The following is a 7,076-nucleotide window of genomic DNA, read 5'->3' on the forward strand; positions in this document are numbered from 1 at the left end:
ATGATCAACAAAATTGTGAGCTAAGAGGAGTACATACAATTCCCACCACCAGAATTCCATATCCTATCTCCTCCATTGGAAACGTCCCTATTCTTTATACCTCTGGGAGTATGGACCAAAGATTTTTATGGGGTGCAGAAAGTGGGAGATCTGGCTTCTGTAATTGCTTCTCAGCTGGACATGGGCATTGACAGGTCAATCCACACCTCCAGTCTGTTTCTATCTTTCCCTACCAGGGTAGGGCTCTGGGGAGGTGGGGTTCTAGGACATTTTGGAAGTCAGGTTGGTGTCATGGTAGCATCTGCAACTTGGTGGACTTTGCTTTTTCCATGGTCCTTTTTAGCTCCCTTTTGCCAGATTATAGATGCATTATAATATACCACTTTGGTCCTTCTTTGTCCTCTCCTCTATAGTTTGTCTCCTACTGGCTTGGAAATCCTGCTCTCACTTGGAATTCCCAAGATTTGAATCAGTTCTTTGTGTAGAATCTGTCTAGTTGCTGCCTTCAAGCCACCATCTTGACTCTGTAAGACCCCCACCCCAGTCCCTTGATAGCTTTAAAATATACTAGTTAATGCAGAAGATTTTGAGGAGAGAGAGAGTGAGGGCGTCAACCAAAAATAACAAAGACATGCAGACTCTAGTTGCACCTTCTTCATTCACTGGTTCTTCCCTTGGGGGAATGCCTTTATTTAATTTTTTATTATCTTTATTTATTTATTGGATAGAGACATCCAGAAATTGAGAGAATGGGAAGAAATATAGAGAGAAAGAGACAGAGACACTACACTTGTATTCCTGCTTCACCACTCGTGAAGCTTTCCCCCTGCAGGTAGGGACCAGGGACTTGAACCTGGGTCCTTGAGCACTGTAATGTGTGCTCTTAACCACCTGGCCCCAATGTCCTTATGTAAGAAATAATCATCATTTATGAGTGGAGGAGATAGCATCCTGCTTATGCAAAAGACTTTCATGCCTGAGGCTCCAGAGACACAAATTCAATCCTTCATACAAATGTAAACCAGAGCTGTGCAATGCTCTCACAAAAAAAAAAATATATATATATATATATACATATATATATATACATATATATATACATATATATATATATATATCTTCATTTTGCCTACAAGACCTCTATTATAAAATTAACCTTTTGCTTAAGACATGTTTTGGGAGTGGCAGGTTTTTGTTTCCTTAAATCTTGCCTTTGTGATTTATTAGGAAGATCCACAATTCATAAAAGGATTGGTTCAATTATTTCATAAAACTGAATTATTTCATAGAATGGTCTCTAATTACTGATAATAAGCTAGTTCAACTAAAGAGTTGTGTCTAAATCCTTGAAGCAATGCTACAAGTGGGTCCAAAAGTTAGGACTGTGTAATGTAATAAGACATTACTTTGGTGACCTGGGAGGTGGCACAGGGGATAAAGCATTGGACTCTCAAACATGAGGTCCTGGGTTCTCTCCCGGCAACACATGTACCAAAGTGATGGCTGGGTCTCTCTCTCTCTCCTTCTATACGTCTCATTAATAATAAAAAGACATTACTTTGGAACACAGAATTAAAAAAAAAAAAGGTTAAAAATAAAAGCAAACTAAAATTCTAGTCAGGAGATCTGAGGGCAGACAGTGGAGATTTCTAGATGTCAAAGTTGAAGTATCTTCAGAGGACAGGATTTCCTGGTTCGCAATATCTCTGAGATCACCAGGTATTTGAAAAACAAAACAAAGGAGTATGTAGTCTGTAAAGTTGCTCTGGGCACAGTCAAGGCAATGATCTCCCTGAAGTCTACATTCAGCTTTTATCTTTAGTTTTGTGGCTTCAGAAAAGACAAAAGTCTTAGTGCAAGTAAAACAAAAACACCCCAAACTAGAAATGTTAGCTTGGAAAGTCAAAACCAGATACTGGGGTAAAATTTGTGGTCCATGCTAGCTCACAGGTAAAAGGCAAAAACTTCAAAAGCAATTAAGAGTTTTAAAATGTGATGGCCAGGGTGGGTGTAGATAATATAATGGTTATGTAAAGAGACTCTCATGCCTAAGGCCCCAAAGTCCCGGTTTCAATTCCCTGCACTATCATAAAACAGAGCTCTGGTAAAAAAAAAAATTTAAAAAAATAAAACATGCCCATAAAAAGATATGTTGTTGAAAACATTTTTCTCTTTATTTTCACTCCAATTCTGCCAAATAGTTGTAAAATTAATTCATCTGCAAATTAAGACTAGTTCTAAAAAACTTGGCTGGTTATTTCATGTAAGAACAATGATAACCTTGGCCCCAGGAGATTCTGCAGAAGATAAAGCCCTGGACTTTCTGAGTCCCAAATTCAACTGCCAATAGAACCCTGTATGCCAGAACAATGCTCTGGTTCTCACTTTCTCTTACTAACAAATAAATATATAATACTAATACTAATAATAAAAACAAACAAAACAATAACAACAAGAATCAAAAGATAACCAGTCTGGGAAGAGAGCATAATAGCTATGCAAAAAGACTTTCCTGCCTGAGACTTTGAGGTCCCAGGTTTAATTCCCAGCACTACCATAAACCAGAGCTAAGCAGTGCTCTGATCTCGTTCTCCTCTGATTTAAATAAATAAATAAGTAGATAAATAAATAAATAATAGTTTAAAAGAATATAGCCATGTAGAATTTAACTTTTTTTTTCTTTGCTGGACCATTCATAAAGAATCGAATTAAGCTCTTCATGGCCTCTCAGGGCTCAAGAAAGAGGTCACTCTTTTTTCCCCTTCAGGAGTCCCCACTACACCTTGCCTGTATAACACCTAAACTTTTACTTTTTTTTCTTTCAATGTTATCATTGGAGTTCAGTGCCTGCACCACGAATCCTCTTCTCCTGGTGGCCATCTTTTTCTATTTTTTGTTGTTGCTATTGACACCTGAACTTTTGAGGTTAATTCCTTTTCTCAAAATGTTCTGGGTTTTCTGGTCCTTCCAAAGCACTGGTTTTGGTGCTCTCTCACTAGACCAGAAATCCTACAAGGAAGCTATCGGTCTGCTTTTGATGTTGGTTGCTTTTTTTTTTTTTTTTTTTTTTTAGTTTTATTTATTCATGAGAAAGGAGAGAGATTAAAAACCAGACATCACTTTGGTACATGTGCTGCTGGGGATTGAACTCAGAACCTCATACTTGAGAGTCCACTCTTCCAACTCCCAGTCCACTTTGTTGTTGGTTTTAAGGTGGGTCTGAATTCCTGAAGCAGTATGCTCTTCGACTTTTCAGTCAAAGTTTGGCAATCTATTAAAGAGGTAGGAATAGTTTCTTCCTAGATTATGCAAACAAACAAGTACTTACTAGTATCTACAAAACAGAGACCCCCAAATCTTCATCTGCAATACTCCAGCCTTTAAGTTCATGATTAGCCAACAATTTGTTTGGCTTTATATGTTAACTCTTTTTTCAGCCACCAGGTTCCAGATGCTAACATGATGCCAACCTGACTTCCCTGGGCAGATGATCCCACCTGCCTGTGTGTCCTGGAGCCCTGCTTCCCCAAAGCCCTGCCCCACTAGGGAAAGAGAGAGACAGACTGGGAGTATGGATTGACCTGTCAATGTCCATGTTTAGTGGAGAAGCAATTACAGAAACCAGACCTTCCACCTTCTGCACCTCATAATGACCCTGAGTGCATACTCCCAGAGGGACAGAGTAGGAAAGCTATCAGGGGAGGAGATGGGATACAGAGTTCTGGTGGCGGCAATTGTATGGAGTTGTACCCCTCTTATCCTATGGTTTTTGTTAGTGTTTCCTTTTTATAAATACAAATTAAAAAAGAGTACTTACTAATAAGCTTTCACATTCTGATGGTGTCAGAAAGAGAGAAAAGCAAACCCTTCAGCTCTATTAAAGAAAGATATGATTGGGGCCGGGTGGTGGCACACCTGGTTGAGTGCACATGTTATAGTGCATAAGGACCCTGGTTCAAGCCCCCGATCCTCACCTACAGGGAGAAAGCTTTTCGAGTGGTGAAGAAGGTCTGGGTCTCTCTCCCTCTCTATCTCCCCTCCTCCTCTCAATTTCTGACTGTCTCCATCCAATAAATAAATCAAGATAATAAAAAATAAAGATATGATTTACCAGGTTGTTGCAGGTAAAATACATTTAATTATTTTCTATTGTTATGCATTTATGTTTTGGATATAGGTAGAGAAAAACTTAGAGAGAAAGGAGAAATAGAGAAGGAAAGAGAGAAGAGAGAGAGAGAGAGAGAGAGAGAGAGATACAGCATTTGCTTCCCTGTGAAACTTCTTCCTACAGGTGGGGACCAGAGGCTTGAACCTTGGTCCTTCCACATTGTAACATGTATTTACATGTTAGGAGCACTAACACCCAGTCCTATAAAGTCAGTTTTAAAAAAGGAAAATTCTCTTTTCAAACAATTTTTTTTTTGCCCATAATCAAAGATTTATTGAAAACTGGCACCTAAATAGTCGAGATAGTTGTTGTATACTTTATAAAATGAAACATAATTACATCATCCTGATAGAATTACTGAACTGACAAGGCTGTCTGCAATGTAAGATGAAGACAGGAAGTTGTGTAGGTCATGAGTGTTGCTTTCTTCTAAACGAACACCCTTCTGGTGTCCGGCCTTTCCTCCTGGCACCACACTGTGGAGCAACCTATACAAAGAACCACTGTCTGCATGCAGCTGAAAACCAGGCTGAACTTGTAGCCACCTGGACATTTTACATCCATAAAGTAAGGATTTGGGCTTTGAACTAGTATTTTAATTTATTTTGTTTTATTTTATTTTATTATTTTAACTTTTACTTATCCAAGGATGAGTTCAGCAAATCTCTGGCCAAAGGCATGTTGATCCTCTCTGGAGTGTCTTTTATTGTTATGGCAGACAGAGACTCTCACTACTCAGTTCTGACATATACACTGCCAGAAACCAAAACTGGAGCCTCCGGATGTGGTGGTGGGGATTTTTTTTTTTTTTTTTTTTTTTTACCTTAACACTGCTCAGCTCTGGTTTATGGTGGTGTAGGGAATTGAATCTGATACTTCGGAGCCTCAGGCATAAAAGTCTGTTTGCATAACCATTAAGCTATCTACCCCTGCGGGGGGGGGGGGGGGGGGGGGACCACGACACACATACTTTTTTTAAAAAAAAATTATTTATTTATTCCCTTTTGTTGCCCTTGTTGTTTTATTGTTTTAGTTATTGTTGTTGTTGGTAGGACAGAGAAAAATGGAGAGAGGAGGAGAAACAGAGAGGAGGAGAGAAAGACACCTGCAGACCTGCTTCACCACCTGTGAAGTGACTTCCCTGCAGGTGGGGAGCCGGGGGCTCGAACCACCAGGTCCTTGCTCTTTGCGCCACCTGTGCTTAACCCGCTGTGCTATTGCCTGACTCTCCCCACAAAAAAAACTTTTTAAAACATTTATTTATTAACATAGAGACGGGGGACCAGAGCATCATTCTGACATAATGTAATGTTGGGGTTTGAACACAGTGCCTCCTGCTTTTAAATTTAACATTCTAGGGCAAGGGTAAATAGCATAGTTGGTTTTATTTTTTATTTTATTTATTTATTTATTTATTTTTAATTTCTTTATTGGGGAATTAATGTTTTACATTCAACAGTAAATACAATAGTTTGTACATGCTATTTTGTTGTTTTTTTAAATATTTATTTATTCATTTCCCCTTTTTTGTTGCCCTTGTTGTTTTATTGCTGTAGTTATTGTTGTTGTTGTTGTTGGATAGGACAGAGAGAAATGGAGAGAGGAGGGGAAGACAGAGGGGGAGAGAAAGAGAGACACCTGTCAGACCTGCTTCACCACCTGTGAAGCGACTCCCCTGTAGGTAGGGAGTGGGGGGGCTTGAACCAGGATCCTTATGCCAGTCCTTGTGCTTTGTGCCACCTGTGCTTAACCACTGCACTACCGCCCCCCAGCATAGTTGTTTTGTGAAGAGACTCTCATTGCCTGAGGCTCCAAAGTATCAGGTTCAATCCCACACACCACCATAAGCCAGAGCTGAGCAGTGCTCTGATAAAAAAAAAAAAAAAAAGGGGGAGTGTAGAGAGTCAGGATGAAGCCCCTTCTCCTGAGTAAGGACCTGGGATGGAGCTCCTGGGGCACCACAGGGACGCATCACTATGCAAAGGGGAAGCTTTAGGAGCAATAGAGCAGTGCTGTGGTGTTCTTCTCTCTCTGCATCTCTCGCCCTCTCTCTGTCTCTCACCTAACTAAAGATGCTTTCCCCCTGCAGGTAGGGACTGAGGACTCGAACCTGGCTCTTTGTGCAATGTAACATGTGTGCTCAACCAGGTGCACCACCACCCGGCCCCCAAAAATAAATCTTAAATCACTTAGTTTCCACTAGATTTCTCATGAGGGCTGACAAGATAGTTTACCTGGGAGTTTTCCAGCTTTGTTATGCACAGAAACCCAGGCTTAAGCCTCTGGTGTACCTCCTTGGGACTTAGGTGCTGTGGGTTCTTTCCCTTTTCCTCTCTGAAAAAGTTGACCTGGAGCAATAAAATGCCAAAAAAAAAAAAATAATAATATAACAGAATGTTTCGCACTCAAAATACCAAACACATCCACTTAAACCACCTTCTGGACTCTTCCTCTCTCTTATCCCTCAAGAAAAGCTACCTATAACAACTCTCTCTCCTGTGAAACCTTGGGCTCCTGCAGTCTGGTCTCTCTCTCTCTCTCTTTTTTTTAATCTTTATTTATTGGATAGAAACAGTCAGAAATTGAGAGGGTAGGAGGAGATAGAGAGGGAGAGAGAAAGAGAGACACCTGCAGCCCTGCTTCACCACTTGCAAAGCTTTCCCCCTGCAGGTAGAGACCAAGGGATTGAACCTGGGTCCTTGAGCATTGTAACATGTGCGCTCAACCAGGTGTGCCACCACCTGGCCCCCTGCAGTCTGGTCTTTCCAAACTCTCATCTAACCTCTTGTGGAAAGACTGCACTGTTGTAGTGCCTTCCCTCCCAAGAACATCACAGTCCTCAAAGGTACGCCTCTCAATGTATGGACTCATTAGTCTAGACTATGACTTATTTGAGACCTCAAGAAAC

General features: G+C 40.4%; 1 pseudogene; it reads right to left on the reverse strand.

The window, feature by feature from the left end:
• Positions 1–4,578: 4,578 nt before the first annotated feature.
• Positions 4,579–5,000, reverse strand: LOC107522544 (small ribosomal subunit protein eS27-like; annotated as a pseudogene).
• Positions 5,001–7,076: the final 2,076 nt, after the last annotated feature.

Source organism: Erinaceus europaeus, chromosome 3 (assembly GCF_950295315.1).
Source record: "Erinaceus europaeus chromosome 3, mEriEur2.1, whole genome shotgun sequence".
In the NCBI taxonomy this organism is placed as follows: Eukaryota; Metazoa; Chordata; class Mammalia; order Eulipotyphla; family Erinaceidae; genus Erinaceus; species Erinaceus europaeus.